Source organism: Microtus ochrogaster, unplaced genomic scaffold (assembly GCF_000317375.1).
Source record: "Microtus ochrogaster isolate Prairie Vole_2 unplaced genomic scaffold, MicOch1.0 UNK1, whole genome shotgun sequence".
NCBI classification, from domain to species: domain Eukaryota; kingdom Metazoa; phylum Chordata; class Mammalia; order Rodentia; family Cricetidae; genus Microtus; species Microtus ochrogaster.
Window position 1 is genome coordinate 5124719 of NW_004949099.1, and position 16186 is coordinate 5140904.

Genomic DNA, 16186 nt, shown 5'->3' on the forward strand with positions numbered 1-16186 from the left:
TTCTGACCTCTCCAAGCACCCTTCACCATTTGCAGTTAGCTTTCTGCCTCATGCTTGTGGATCAGATGTAAGCTCTCAGCTACTGCTCCAGCTCCACGCCTGCTTTCTTGCATTTCCCGACTATGATGATCATGGACTCTAACCTTGTGGAACTGTGAGCCCCAAATTTAATGCTTTCTTTTATAAGTTTGCTTTGGCCATGGTGTTTTGTCATTAAGGTAGCTTAGGAAGGAAAGGAGATGGCCACCATGTCTGCTCAGGGCCACAGAGACAACCTAACAAGGCACATGGGCAGGAGGACTCACACTTGAGGCTGCATGAGCATGGGGCCTGGAGTTTGCAATGGGATTGTGACATTTGAGGACTGTCAAGGGAGATGAGACAGGACTTACTATGCTTAAATCGGTTCTGAGGAGGTGAGCATCTGGACATCCAGCACTGGGCTCAGAAAGGTGCAGGGATCAGCCTAGAGGTCTGCATCAGGACGTGACAGCAGGAGGGAGCCCGCGTTCAGCCCTTCCAGGCTCTTCTCACTACAGGATGGGGCTGCTGGCCTGAGGTCTGTGATAGGAGATGCTCTGCAGGAAACTTCCTTCCTTCCTTTCCTGGCAGCGGAGGAGAAGGAGTGGTTGGGGGCAGGGGGTTGCAGAGGACCAGCCAGACAAGGACGTCTTATGAGAGGAAGGCTTAGGGGCTAGCTAGCCCTCTCTACACATAGGATTAGAGTCACCAGTATGATGAGTAGCACCGCTGATGCAGGCTGCCTGCTGGGCCCAGTGGCAAGCTCGCTGGGTTGTGGGGGTGGTGAGCTCACAGCCATCTGGGCTGGGAAAATGAGATTGCAGCTAAGGGCTTTCTAGGATGACAGGGCACAGCCAGAGATATGCTGGTCCTGGGAGACTTCCTAACCTCCACTGCCACTCAGACTCAGGACTGGGCTGTGGCCCAGGTGGTATACAGCCAGGGTAAGGGCTAAGAGAATTTGGAGTCTGGCTGACCTGGGCTACATCTGTGTGATGGGGTGGGACAGCAGGAAAGACCACTCTTTGGAACTGAGAGGCCAAAGCCACTAGTGCACTGAATGGGAGTGGTCAGGCATCTGTTCCAGGACAGCCAATGAGAGTGGCTAACGGGGGCTGAGTTGGGGAATAAGAGGGATGGAACAGAGTCTGAGATATAGATCCAGGTAGTACTAAGAAAAAAACTATCCCCTACTCCCACTTCCTGTAGACCAGATCTCTGTTAACCTGCCCCCTAGTGGCTTCTCTCTGCTGAACAGCCCTGCAGCCCTGCAGCCCTGTTGCTGTAAGTGGTAACTGATTGGTCCCAGCCCAACCCCACTCTGCCCTCTATGTGAACTTAGAGGCAGGAGAGTATGGGAGGGGGTCTCAGAAAGGCTGATTGCATGCCCTCTGCGGCCTGACTCCCCTGCCTTGCCCAGCTGGTTTGTATCCTCTGATTCTTTTTAGGCGACTCCATCCTGCCTTGCCGTCCTCTTTCTTTTCCTGCCAAGACCCATATGGTTCACAGTCTCACGTGGGGCTTGTCCCTTGCTCAGACTCCCCAGCAGACTCCAGCACTGCCCTACTGTACAGTTCTCCATGCAGCCAACCCTGGGGCCCCACCCTAGTCTCTCTCCTGTATACTCCTCCTCTTTCTCACTGCCTAGGCCCCTCAGGGGGTTGCTTCTGCTGCTACCTCTGTGTATCTGCTTTTCCCCAGAGCCCAGCCTGAGTCGTTGGCCCATCCTTGGCCCAAGTGCTACTTCCAATATCTCTTTTTCCTTTAGTGTCTCAGCTCCTGCTGGGAACCTCCCCTGAGCAAGGTCCTGATGTCTTCCAAGAACTCCTCCTCAACCCCATGTTCAGCCCCCTGATATGGGATTCCCCTCTGTATGCTGTGAATACCATTGGTTAATAAAGAAACTGTCTTGGGCCTGTGCAGGGAATAGAGGTAGGCAGGGAACATTAAACTGAATTTTGGGAGAAAGGAGGCAGAGTCAGAAAGAAGCCATGTTATCCCACCGGAGATAGACACCGGAACTTTTCCAGGTAAGCCATAGCCACATGACAACATACAGCTTAATAGAAATGGGTTAAATTAATATGTAAGAGTTAGCCAATAAGAAGCCAGAGCTAATGGGCCAAGCAGTGATTTAATTAATATGGTTTCTGTGTGATTATTTCGGGGCTAAGTGGCCAGGAACAAACAAGAGGCCTCCCTACAACAGCCCCCCTTCCCACAATCCTCCCATCCTTATCCTCCTTTTTGTCCAGCCATCTCCCATTCATCTCTTCCTACTCTGTGCCTTGTCTGCCCTTCATCTCTCTCCCCTTCCCTCCTCCTCCTCCCTCTCTGTCCAGCACACTCCATCCTTCCCCTCTTTTCTTCACTTGTTCATTTAGTTCCACTTTATACCAGGCCTTCTTTGAGATGCTCTCAGATGTGCAAGAGATGTGGTTCTTGCCTTGAAATTAGGCCCGAACTGGGTTCTGCAGGATGAGTAGGAGGCTTCAGGAAGAGTGAGAGGAAAGGGACTCAGGACAGAGGAAGGAGAATGGTGTGGGTAGGGGAAAAGGAAAGCACAGAGCCGCTCTCAAACCTTGAAGACCAGGCTGAGCCATCCAGACTCTGGTCTGATGATAGCGAGGGCACCAGGCTTCCAGGCAGGGTGTGGCATGGGCAAGTGTATGCTTCTGGAAGAGCCTTCCCTTTGGCCAGAATCAGGCTGACTGTCAAGCTGATTGACAGGGGTGAGGCTTGTGTGCTAGGCCAGCACATTCTCTTGGTATCCAGACCTCAGCCAACATGGAGCTTGCAGCCAGTGTCTGGTTTCAAGCCTGTTGCTTTAAGGCTCTGATATCTCGCCTCTGCCTTGATCCACTAAACCCCAGCTAAAGCTAAACTACATGTTATCAGGGAGCTCTGGGGGGTGTCTCTCAGGGCACCCCCAGTCTCTGAGAGCTTCAGGCTCAGCTCAGCATGGGCGACTCACAGATAAGAGAGAGTCAGGACAGATTAGGGCCACGGCTTGGTCTTGGCTGTGGACATCTGGGTCAGATACCCCTGCTGGCTTTTCAAGAGAAGCCAGAATACAGACTCTGCAAATGTCTTGATTTTAAAACTATTCCAGGCAAGAGCAGTGCATTTGTGGTCCAAGGGTATCCCCTCTATAATCCCACCTCATCATGCTTCTCTCCTAGCAAACAGCAGGCCTGCTTCTTTTCAAACTGGGGGCTGATCCCCCTGGACAGATACGAGAGTCTCTGTAGGAAAAAAAAACCCAGAAATGTATACCACAAAGACATGAAAGTGGGGATGTGAAGAACTGCTGGCCCATCACACACTAATCACAGCCCTAAGCAGAAGTATCTACTGATGGGCAGATGGACAGATGGGCACAGCACATCTGCTCCAACAACAGACTAGGCACCCACATCTTAAAGGAAGGGGATTGGACACCAGCTGTGTCATGGATGAATTCTGGTTTATTTAAATTAGCAAACTGATCATAAAAGGACAAGCTCTGGATAGTTCTTCTTGTACGACATCCCTAAACCCGTTAAATTCAAGCCATAAGGTAATACAGTATGTTACAGAGGTTGGAGAGTTAGCTTTAAAAGGGCTAGAGTTGTCATGTGGGAAGTGGGAGATCGCATAAACAGTATAGGATGAACTTGCAGAAAAAAGAGAGAGATGCTCATAGAGGAGGGGAAAGGCAGGCTTGGGAAGCTGTCCAGGGCTTGAGCACCTATGGATCTGGAGCTATTGGCTTCTGAAGTGATTGCTCATGTCAGCTTCTAGCTCCTTTCCATGCCTCCATTATGAGGGAGTTTCACTTCATCAAACTTGCTCTCCAGTGTGTATTATAATGGCTGTGAGCTATTTCTTCTTCTTCTTCTTCTTCTTCTTCTTCTTCTTCTTCTTCTTCTTCTTCTTCTTCTTCTTCTTCTTCTTCCTCTTCCTCTTCCTCTTCCTCTTCCTCTTCCTCTTCCTCTTCTTCTTCTTCTTCTTCTTCTTCTTCTTCTTCTTCCTCTTCCTCTTCCTCTTCCTCTTCCTCTTCCTCCTCTCCTCTTCTCCTTCTCCTTCTCCTTCTCCTTCTTCTTCTCCTCCTCCTCCTCCTCCTTCTTCTCCTTCTCTTCCTCCTCCGCCTCCTTCTCCTCCTCCTCCTCCTTTTCCTCCTTCTTAATATTTTATTATTTTATGTGTATAGGTGTTGCCTGTAGCATGTCTATGCACCACATGCATGGAGTGTCCATGAAGACCAGAAGAAGGTGCTGGATCCCCTAAGAATTTAGATGATCGTGAGCTGTCAAGTGGGTTCTGCAATCTGTCTTGGTTACTTTTCTATTGCTCTGATAAAATATTGTGACCAATGTGAGTCTATTTGGGGCTTACAGTTTCCGAGGGTTGAAGTTCATGGCCATCAAGAGAGAGGGCATGGCAGCAGGCAAGCAGGCATGGAGCTGGAGCTATACTTGAGGGCTTACCTATCGAAACACAGCCATGAGGCACCAGAAAGCTAACTGGGAATGGTGTGGAATATTGAAACCTCAAAGTCCATCCCCCGGTGACTCACCTTCAGTAAATCCACACTTCCTTGAATGAAAGAAAGGACATGACTGCTCTTGGTGCCTTGGAAGAGAAGGTTTATCATAAATAAAAGGGAGAACGTAGTCAGAGGCAGGAACATCTGGGAGAGTCCAGAGTGAACATGACCAGACTGAGCTGAACCACGTGAGGAAAGAAGGGGAGGGAGAGCAAGAAATGAGCTTCTAACTGAGAGGGGCAACCTGGGCCAAGAGACTGGCATGACCAACATGGCTGGACTCCACAGGGAAGGGCAGCCCAGCCACTGGACTGGAAAAGTATAGGGTAGGGGCCAGGTATGGCAGTCATACCCTGGAACAGGTAGGGACCAGGAATGCAGAGAACACCTGACCATCAGTGTTGGCTTTGACAGGTTAATGGGCACCTCAGATAGCCATTTGTCCTGACTTTGAGACCTAACACTCCTAATCCTTTCTGAACAGGTCCACCATAAACATTCAAACACAAGAGCCTATGGGAAATATATGAGCCTATGGGGACTATTCTCATTCAAACCACTACGGAATCTAACTTAGGTCCTCTGCAAGAGCAGCCAGTACTCTTTTTTTAAAAAATATTTATTTATTTATTTATTATGTATACAATATTCTGTCTGTATGCCTGAAGGCCAGAAGAGGGTGCCAGACCTCATTACAGATGGTTGTGAGCCACCATGTGGTTGCTGGGAATTGAACTTAGGACCTTTGGAAGAGCAGGCAATGCTCTTAACCACTGAGCCATCTCTCCGGCCCCACAGCCAGTACTCTTAAATGTAGAGCCATCTCTCCACACATACACCCTTAAGATTTTCTTTCTTTCTTTCTTTCTTTTTTTTTTTTTTATTTTTTGAGACAGAGTTTCTCTGTAGCTTTGGAGCCCGTCCTGGAACTAGTTCTTGTAGACCAGGCTGGACTTGCACTCACAGAAATCCACCTGCCTCTGCCTCTCAAGTGCTGGGGTTAAAGGCATGCACCACGACTGTCCAGGTAAGATTTATTTTCTTTAACTGGACATGGTTGTGCCTCTAATCCCACTGCTCAGGAGGAGGAGCAGAAGGAGATGGATCTGGTGTACATCATGAGTTCCAGTCCAGCCAGAGCTACATAGTGAGATCCTGTCAAAGAAAGAAAGAAAGAAAGAAAGAAAGAAAGAAAGAAAGAAAGAAAGAAAGAAAGAAAGAAAGAAAAAGTTGGATGTTGGATACATGCCTTTAAGCTTAACACTTGGGAGGCAGAGGCAGGTGGACCTCTGAGGCCAGTTTGGTCTTCAGAGTGAGTTCCAGGACAGCCAGGGCTACACAGAAATGCTGTTTAAAAACTTTTTAAAAATTGTGTAATTGTGTGTGTGTGTGTGTGTGTGTGTGTGTGTGTGAGAGAGAGAGAGAGAGAGAGAGAGAGAGAGAGAGAGAGAGAGAGAGAGAGAGAGAGAACAAATGCATGCATGCGCGTGTGTCCCAGGAAACCAGAACAGGGTGTCTAATCCCTTAAGAGCTCAAGTTACAAGTGTTGTTGCTGGGTCAAGAGACCCAGTTCCGGTCCCAACTGCTTAGCCTTATGCTAGATCCATGGCCTTCTTTCACTGAGCCACATATCTGGCACTTTTGGGCTGCCTGGGTCGGAAGAAGCACAATCCTCCCACCTGCCTTTGCTGTCTCTTGAGAAGGGACTGGATTAATGTGGTTGTCTGTTTAGGAGTGTTTCCAATTTCTGTCGGGTAAGGGTGGCTGGTCTTTTATTTTGGCTAGGAGCACATATTGCTCAATCCCCCTTCTCCCACACCCGACTGGGATCTCAGACACCTCAGTCATCTCAGTTGGATGTAGTCCCCAAGCTGGGGCGCATGTCCAAAAGCCAGGACAGAGTTTCCTGGGTACCTGTGGGCTTAAGCTTGGGTATGTTGGGGTAGGCAGTAGTGATCGTGGGTGGTGAGACTGCTGATCTCAGTGTCACTGAGGGAAGAGAATCCCTGTTTGAAGAGGAGCAGAGCCTTTCATGGATGGGGATGGGCCACAGCCTGACTTCCTTCGCCGCAAAATCTCCCAATATCCTTCCGTGCTTTCTCTAGGCAGCTCAGGTACAAATATATGTGCCATGGGTGTGTATTGAGCAGTCTGGACTCTGAAGGACGAAGAACAGAGACTCCTTTTCTGTCTGTTTGGTGCTGTCCTATGGCTCAGGCTCTGATGATCCATGTTTTCTAGTCTCATCTCTGGGAATTCCCAGTGCTCAAACATGAAAAGCCCAGCTTAGCCACTGACAGTTCAGATGCCCCTGCCCCTTCCTATCTGGCACCATGTGGCCTGTGGTACCAGACACAGGGACGGGGAGGAGAAGCATGGCCTGTCTTTTTCTGAGGTGAGAGATTGCCACCAGGCCAAACTGACTCTCCTGGCCTCTCGACCTCCCTGACTGCAGTGGCTGATTGTCAGTGATGCAAACGCCCTTGAAGAAGCACCCCTGTAGTGCATTCTTTCCAAAGCGCTTGCTATGGAGGACACCTTCTCTGCTGGGGATTGGCTTGGGACATTTGGCACTGGAAGAACCATCTTACCCTCAGCACAGTTGCTGCTGCTTCTGTGACCCCCGTGCCCAGGAACAGCCCAGGCAGCCAGGCCAGACCCCCTATAGTGCAGCCATTTGACCTGAAGGAACTCTGGCCTGACAGCTCTCCCACTCCTCTTGTCTGCAGGCCTGAAGGCCAGCTGTGATCACAGCATGAGATGACATCCCAGGGAGATGATGGCTGTTGCTAAAATTCCTTCCCAGGGGAAGTCAGCCTTCCCCCAAAGTCGTAATTTTGCCAAAGCTTAGAACCAGTGTGTTTATTGTATTTCCATGCAGAGTATAGGTAAGGGTCACCCATACGGATGTGGGCATTCCTCCCCTAACTGGTTGTACCTGGAAAGCCAGCAGGGATGAGGGCTTTGCTATGGCCATAGATGGAGCCCCTCCCCCAGTCCTTTCCTGCCTCACAATACTCTAGCCCCTCCCACAGGCCATGTGCTGCCTGCAGTGTTGCCAGGTGGTGGGGAGCAGCTGGCGACTCAGGCAAAAATCTCCAGCCCTCTGCCACCTCTCCATGAGGGGTGTAAACTGTGATAAATCCAGCTGGGATGATCGTTTGTAAGGGGCTCTGCTGAATTCCCCATGGTAGCATGTGTCTGGCTTGGAGGACAGTCACTGATAAAAGGGGCCTATTTCCCCTCTTTGCAGGCACTCAGTCTCCAGGGGGCTGCAGGCTGTGTCTGGTCACTATCTGGCTCCCTTTAGAAAGTAAGTTTTAAGATGCTCCTCTGTCTTGATTGTGGGGTCCAGGCCACTAAATCCTGAGAATGAGCTGTCCCTCAGCACCCTGATCAGCTGGGCAAGACTCTGTTGGCAGAGGCCGCTCGTTCATTCCCAGCTGCTCAGCCCAGAAATAATCACGCCGAAACCATATTATTTAAAATACTGTTTGGCCAATAACTTAAGCATATTTCTGGCTTACTCTTATATCTTAAATTAACCCATTGCTATTAATCTGGGTATCACCACATGGCTGTAGCTTACCGGCAAGGTTCCAGCACATCCGTCTTCTGCGGGAAGCTACATGGCTTCTCACTGATTCCACTTCTTTCTCCCAGCATTCAGTTTAGTTTTCCCGTCCAGCTCAATTCTGCTAAGCCACTGGCCGAAACAGATTTATTCATTAACCAATAAAAACAACACATAGACAGAAGGACTTCCCATACTAAGACTTAGTTAAGGCTGGGCATTTGCCCACAGCCTCACCATGCACTTTGGTTAGACCCAATACTGGCATCCTTCTCCTGATACCCATATGCAGGTAGAAATCATTCATCATTTCCTCTTGTCCCAAGAGGGACACAGAAGATGGGAGGGGGCAGCGGGGCAAAGATGAGACAGGATAAGGGAGATGCCATCACTGCTGGGAGTTCAATGTGACTGAACAGTGACCCTGTAGGGTACACCAAGATACATCCCAGAAAGCCCAGGTTTTTTTAGTAACTATCTACCAGCATCCTTGGGATGATCTGTCCACAGGCAGGTAGGCAAGAAGCCATCTATATCAAGGGGTAAATTGTACATGAGGATGCAGGTGACCTCTGGCTTTAGGACTGAGGACAAAGGGAACAAAGGCATGCAGTCGTGTGCAGCTGTGTGTAGTACCTTGGCCCTTGCTAACTCCATAGGCCTAATTGTCTACCAACAACTTCCTCATGGCTGAGCAATTGCCTGTATCTGGTACCCAGACCCTGGACAGAACCTGTCACCCTACTCCCCACCCAAGTGGCTCTGAGGATACCCACTTCTGGTGATGGGACCCAGGTCTCAAGCACCCTAGGCAGGGGCTCCACACCAAATAACAGCTCAGAAAATTCTTCTGTTGTAGAATTTTACAGAATACTTGTACACGCTTCATCATTTACGTCAGACTCCTTGAAGTTCTGTCATGGTGCTGCTTTCTTTCCATGTGTGTCTCTGGGATGGAACTCGTCAGACTTGGCAGCAAATGCCCTTACACACTGAGCAATCTCACCAGTGCTGCCAAACCATTTTTTTCCTGGTGATTGTCCCCTTTGAAGGCCCGCAGCAGTGGGAGAGCACCCTTGTTGGTTCCATTTAATGCCCACTTTCTGGTTTCCATTCCACCCCTTCAGTTGCAAGCAGACATGCCCTCAGCTTTCACATGCGTGTATGTGATGTGTTCCATGCCCCCTGCTGCCCTCGTCTGCTTTGCCCATATTAAACCCAGAGGTTCCCTCACTGCTTTCGCGCAGTTGGTGGGTGGCAGTTCTGCCCGTGGGCCGGACTCTGCAGGAGACCTTCTGCCAGCTGGTTTGCCATAGGCCCAGGAAGCCACAGCTGGCCACTTAACTGAGCCCTGGGGACTAAGAGGAAGATGGGAGCTTAGACTCATTTCTCCCTTGAAGTTGTACCACAAGTGTCATGTGGCCTCTGTTCCTGTGAGGCAAATCAGAGGTACCACCCCCTCTTTAGTTGTTAGATATTATTTTCTTATTTAACTTATTACTTTTTCTTTCGTTAGATCTAGTAAGTGCTGCTAATGTGAATAGCAGGCCTCTACTCTAAACACACTTTTAGTGTGTATTTTTCCTTTAAATAAGCTAAGATGAGGGATGGGCCAATTTACAGAGACATAGCTGACAGTTGTTAGTCCCTTCTCTGGTACTCAGATGCTGCACTGTCCTCATGGTGCCCGGGAGTAGGGGTAGGGGAGACGCAAGAGGTCTGTGATTGGTGCAAACACAGTCCTTCTTTGGCATGGAAAATTGTACTGTGATAGTCACAGACAACCTGATCACACCCCTTTCTTACTTACTAAGCTCACCTGGGCCTCAGCTGAGGGACATGAGGGCCTGAGACCAGTACAGTATAAAGTGTGTCAAAGAATGCTGGGTACTGCCATCCAGGAAGAAAGGCTGTCTCTACAAGGGACAGGAAAGGGGAGAGAGTGGCAGAGAGCCTGTCTGAGCTAAGAGTTCCAGGGAGCTGCAGAGCCCCAAGGGTTCGAGTCTCAGATACTCTGGGCTAGAGAGCTATGACATATTGCCACCAAAGGCCATGGTCCCGTGCCCAAGGCCTGTTCAGGAGCTGGGGGATACCGTGGTTGCCCAGTGCTGAGCTGTGGGGCTTCATGCCCAGGCAATAAGCCTCCAGTCTGAGCACCTGGAAACCCAAGTCTCTGGCTTCTACACCTTGGAGCTCTACAGCTCTGGGGCTTTGAGCTGCAGCCTCTGGGCCGCAGTTCCTGGGCTTTGGGCAGGGACTGCCAACACTGGGGATTGTCTCCTTGCCTGCTTGGATTTGTATCTGTGGGGTGGGGCAGAAGGACTCCAGTCAGCTGAACTCCTATGATATGAAGCTCACTTGTGCAGTCCTCTCAGAGGAAGTCAGGGGAGGGTCTGGTGTGGGAAATAAGGTGGTATCATCTGGATGCCTCAAGTCACTTGGAGCTGAGCCTGTGGGCTGGGGACCATGACCTCCAAGGGTTCCGGCTTCTCATCAGCAAAAGGGCCACCTAGTATTGCCTTTCTGGAGGCTTGGATGTGCCTTGCATGAGATGAGAGGGAGCAGGGTTTGCCGGGCTCCCTTGCCCTAGGGGAGACAGACAGAGTCTCAGACAAGGGCCTGGTGCCACTGAGGCTATGGGGAAGTGGGGGGGCTCTCCTTAGATCCCATGGCATCTGGTGTTTCTGGCAGGAGCCCAGACCTTGAGAGGGGTCCTGGGATGCTGCCCGCCCTCTGCCTCCTCCCACATGTTGGCATCTGGTTTTGTTCAGCTGGAGCCAAGCTGGGAGGTTGGGGGGGGGGTTCCGGCAAAGAGCTGGGGGAACAAGGCCCCTTTGTCTGCTCCAGGGTCTGCCTGTTCCCTCTGAATTGTGGGTTGGGCCTCAAGCTGGCTATTTGAGGAACTGTCTGTGATAGGAAAGAGGCCAGAAGTTTCCGAGTTAAAGGGGAAACTGAGTCAAGGAGGACAAAGTAACAAGATAAATGTGTCACCAGCACAGATAGAACCAGCTCTAGTTTCCTGAGTCCAAGCCCAGAACCCTCCCCTCCTGTACTGTCCTTTGGGTTCCTGGTGGCTTCCAAATCCTTCCTGGGACCTGTGCAGAAATAGGTCCCTCTTCACCAGCTCTGTGCTTTCCTGTCCCTCCGGTCATACCCATCTTCGGAGGGCTTTGGGAAGATGTGGAGGTGGCCCTGTGTAGATACAGGTCTACCGAAGGGTCATGACCTTGGCTTGAAGGAAGTTTGCTGCCTCTGGGAGAAGCCTGAGATAATACAGCCTGGGGACAGTGCTCTGGGATGTGACTCTGAGGTGTTTGGGGTGGCTGGTGGGAAGTGGGGACAGGAGAGTAGAGTAGAAGGCTCCTAAGAGTAAGGGATGTTACAGCTGACACCCGGAAAGTGAGGGAGTAGCCAGCTAGGTGGGGTTGTGGGCTGGCTGTTCCTGTTGTGTGGTACAGCATGAGCCCCACCCAGCCTGAAAGGTGGCAGAGAGAAAGACATGGCAGACATATGGAAGAACCCTAAAGACCTGGGAGGAGGAGGGGAGGGGGAGAGGAAAGAGTCAGGAAGCATCTCCTACAGGGAATGGAGACACAATTGGAGCCAAATCACTACAAGGCCTTGCCGGCCAGGCTGCTGGGTGTGGGCTCTGCTTCTGGACTCAGGGGAGCCATGGGAGGGCGTCAGGGCAAGGAGCCACATAGCTAGATTGTGCTTGGGAAAGAGCAATCACAGAAAAGCAAACAGCATTTTAAGGCAAAGGACACGAGCAGAAACTTTACACAAGAGGAAAAGCAGATGGCGGAGGCTCAGCCTTCTCAGAGGGCCATGTGAATGAGAACCACCCGGAGACACCATTTAACACCTACTGCATGGGCACATGTCAGCCAAGGGGCTGGGAGGCAGCAGCTAGCGAGGTCGCACATGGGTAGGACACTCTCAAGCAGCAGCCTGGCCTGGGCTAGTGAATTCCAGCTAGTGTAAACTTCATGACTCAACCCCGTTGTCCTGGATGGCTGCCCTAGAGGACTCCTATGATGTCACAGGAAGACAGCCACAAAACTGTTGTGGCAGGATTGTAGCAGGACCGAGGAAACAAAGCAACTAATTGCCCTCAACCAAGAGACTCATTCAGCATGTTATAGCTGGGTTGTAGAATAGTATGAGGTGCTGAAAAGAGACCAGGGGAACCACCGGTGTTCACATGAACATACCCCATTTCCAGCGCCGTGACGGACACTTACAGTATACGTCTCTATAGTGAGTTTAGGAACAGCCTGAAAGCCAGATTAGGGATGCATCCAGAGAGAGGAGCTCCATTCAGGAAACAGTCATCCATCTGGAGGCCCTGGGAGAGGAGATCTGGGTGGGATATGGCTGCCTGCCATAGGAACCCCTTCCTCTATGATCATGTAACTTCAATCAAACTCCCAAAGCCCAAGTCATTCTCTCTCCTGGTGCCCACATTTTTGTGATGGGTGTAACCTGATTGTCTTATTAGTCATTAACCACAGGCAACTGGCTTTATTACCAGACCCACCAAGTTCTGCTCTGGTCAAGCCAAGGGGGCCAGTGACTGTGGGAGATGCAATCCCTTGAGTTCTGATTGGCTGGTTTGCTAAAGAGCAAAATTCTCCCGCTGGTAACTGGCCACTGGGGAACTTGGTGAAGCTCTTTGTACCTGTTGGGAATTTTACAGAGAACATACTTCTAAATTGTGTGTTAAATACATGTCCTGCAGAGTGAGAATCAGAGAAGGTGCTGACTTCAAAGCCAGGCTGCTGATTGGCAGCTCAGTCAGGGCCATTCGTGGATTCCTGCCAAGCGGCTGGCCCTTGGAGGCTCATTCCCGCTCTCCCTCCCTGCCTCAGGTTTTTGGGAGGACAATAGTCTTGGCCTGAGATAACCAACACAGCCCATTCCCACAGGAGTGAATGGTTCAGGTGTGGAGACCCACCTAAGCCTAGGACTGTGCTTGGCGCCTTAAGGGCCGATTTTGTCCCCAGAAGGAGTGGCCTTGGAGGAAAATCAAAGATGAGAGATGAGAATAGAGAACGTCACTCTGGATCCAGCTGTGCTTGAAGTCCACCCTTCTATTCTAGTACGGAACCTCCTTTCCCCTTTGGCGTAAGTATGTTTGAGTCAAGCGCTCTGTGATTTGTGGAAGGTCTATCCAGCCCCTTCCCGACTCATCAGGGATGGCTGCTCCCCACCTGAGGAGTCCACCCCTGCTCCTCCCAGCTCCCAGCATCACCCTGCTGTGTGCACCGTCTCTCTCATCAGCATCTTCCCTATCCACCTTCTTGCCCAGAAGCTGCCCTGGTCTGAAGCCTGTACATCATCTCTGCCTGTTCTCTTGAACCAGCCTCTTCCCACAGTTCCCTTGGTTCTCTGAATTATCATAAACTCTTTCTACAGTGTACAGGTTGCCTTCATCCTCTTTTTTCAACTCTCCCTCTAAATGACTGGCCTTCATCTCCTTTCCACTGCACCTAGTGATTGCCTAGGGCACCTTCTGCAGCTCCTCTTCTAGTTGCTCATTTATTCATCACCCTGACACTGGAAGAGGCAAAATTGGTGCCCCTGCTTCCTAGAGGGGGTGAGGAGTCCCAGAGAGGACAGACCTGTGTTAAGGAGAGTCATTTGGACCTCTGGGTTGCCCCACCTTGATGCTTTCTGGTACTTCTCATGGCCTGTGTCTTTGTATTACAGTTTGAGCTCTATGTGGACAAAGAGGAGTCCTATCCACAGGCTGCATAGACCCAGGTACAGAATGACTGGCCAGACATTTCTTGGTACTGAGCACTCAATATGAACAAACTGTGTCCTGAGTATTCCATACGCACATACGCTCCCGAACACTGAGAGCATTTTCCATGGAGGACTCCAGTAGCTCAAGCAGCCCCCGCCCCAAACTCACTGAGTTCTCCACTGTGCAGGAGAGACAATGTCTCTGGGTCAAAGGGTGGTGAATGCAGATAGGGGCTTAGACCTGCAGCTAGGCAGCCTGACCACAGCCTGGTCTGTTCCTTCTATGCTCTACCATCCTATCTGGATAGGTTGTGGGCAGATGCTGAGGTTGTATCCCTTTTGGGAGTCCAGAATAGTCAGCAGGGTGTAGAGCAGAGACTGCTCTCAGAGCCCAAGCATTCGGGAGCCTACCCAGGATGAAGGATGATGAAGGAATGAAGAACCTCACCAGGGGATTCTTGGCTTCCAAGGGCTGGAGCCAGCTGGGCAATGTGATTCCCTGGGTATAGGTCCCTGACCGGTGCCTGAGTTTGGCTTTAGTGGGATGCCAGGAGGAAGAAGAGGCTGAAGGTCTCCAGGATGGAGATAGTGGGAATATACCAGAGAACAACTTAGTACAGACAGCTGGGACAAATGGACAACCCACATGGAATGCCAAGGTCCTGCAAGGCCAAGGAGGTCAACATGTCTGGCGCTTTAGCATGGTCACTCCCAATAACTACTACCAGCTTGGGTCCTAAAGCCTAAAGGTGACAGTGTGGAAGAGAATCCTTATGGGCTGTATAGCCCATGCCAGAAGCCTGTTCTGCTCAGTCCCTGGTATAGCCCTGGGTCAGAGACATGAACTTGGGTCATGGAGTCCATTCAGGAGGAAACAGTCATGGATCCCAGACTGAGAAGGAGCAGGCCGATGTAAAGGACTAGAGGGCAGTCTGCACCCCCAGCCAGAGTCACCCCCACAGAGTCTGTGTGAAGAGGCTGTCTCCCACTGAAGTTGCTGTAGCATATGTGGGACCGTGGCACTCCCAGCTCCATCTGACTCCTTCCTCTGGGTTCAGTTGGATAGAGGGCCTGAGGACTCCCACTCTCTCTACCCATGGAAGGGGGTTTGCAGCTCTGTCATGCCTTGCTGTGCTTCCCAGGGCTGTTAGAGCTGAGAAAACACACCTTGCCGGGTTGGCCTAGGACTAAGGAGCCTGAGATTCCAGAGGAACCTGGGGCACAGAGCCTCAGTTTTGTCACCTGTGAAGTGGGGACATGCTGTTTAAGCTCCAGGGTGCTAGACTGAGACATGAGATGCCCGTGTTGCAGCATGGGCTCTATGAGCTGCTGCTCCTGCAACTGAGTTAGTTTGACTTGTGGAACTTGAAGAGATCTGGCCACTTGGATGCGGTGGTTCAGAGCCCGTGAGCCTTGGGGAGCAGGAGAGGTGCTGCTGGCTGCACAGCTCTGACACATGCTGGGATTGGAGACTGGGAGCTCAGGAAGGCTGGGAATGGGGTTCAGTTTCAGAAGATTCTGGCCAAGCTGCCCAGGCCCAAGGAAACTCCCTGCCGTTTTCTGGTGTCCCTGTGTTAGTGCTGCTATGCTGTTATTGCCTGACAGCAACACACAGGGGCCTCAGCTCAACTGCAAGCGTCGGAGTAGAGGGGGTCCATCACCTCTGGGGGAGATGTGTTCTTGTGGCCACCAATCTTCAGGTGATTATGACCCTAAACTCATGAATTCCCAAAGGTAGGTGGGGTATTCTTATAGGCAGATGGAGGTTGTTTGCAGAAGTCTCTCTGTTTTCTCATATTCCTGGCGATTCCCTCCTCTCATCCTCAGGCAGCATGCTAAGGGACCAACACCAGTATGCAGAATGGGGCTGGAGAGGCTGGGGTCAGGCTTAAGCGCAATTAATAGATGGATGGATGAATATATGAATGAGGCAGTGGCTGTGTCTGTCTTAGAAGGGAAGAAGCCATTCCAAGAATTCCCGAGCCTGAAGTTTAGAGCAGTGGTTTTCAACCTATGGGTCGCGACCCTTTTGGATGTCAAGCAACCTTTTAACATGGGTCATCTACCAGATATCTTGCAGATCAGATATTTACATTACAATTCATAATAGTAGTAAAATTGTGGTTATAAAGTAGAAAATAATGTTATGGGTGGGGAGCACCACAGCATGAGGAGCTGTGTTAGATGGGTTGTAGCATTAGGAAGGTTGAGAATCATTCATTGCCTTAGAAAAAAATATTGGTGGGTCCACCTTCATCAACTGAAAAAAAAATCCCTACATAAAAAAAAATCACATGACCAAAATATAGGAG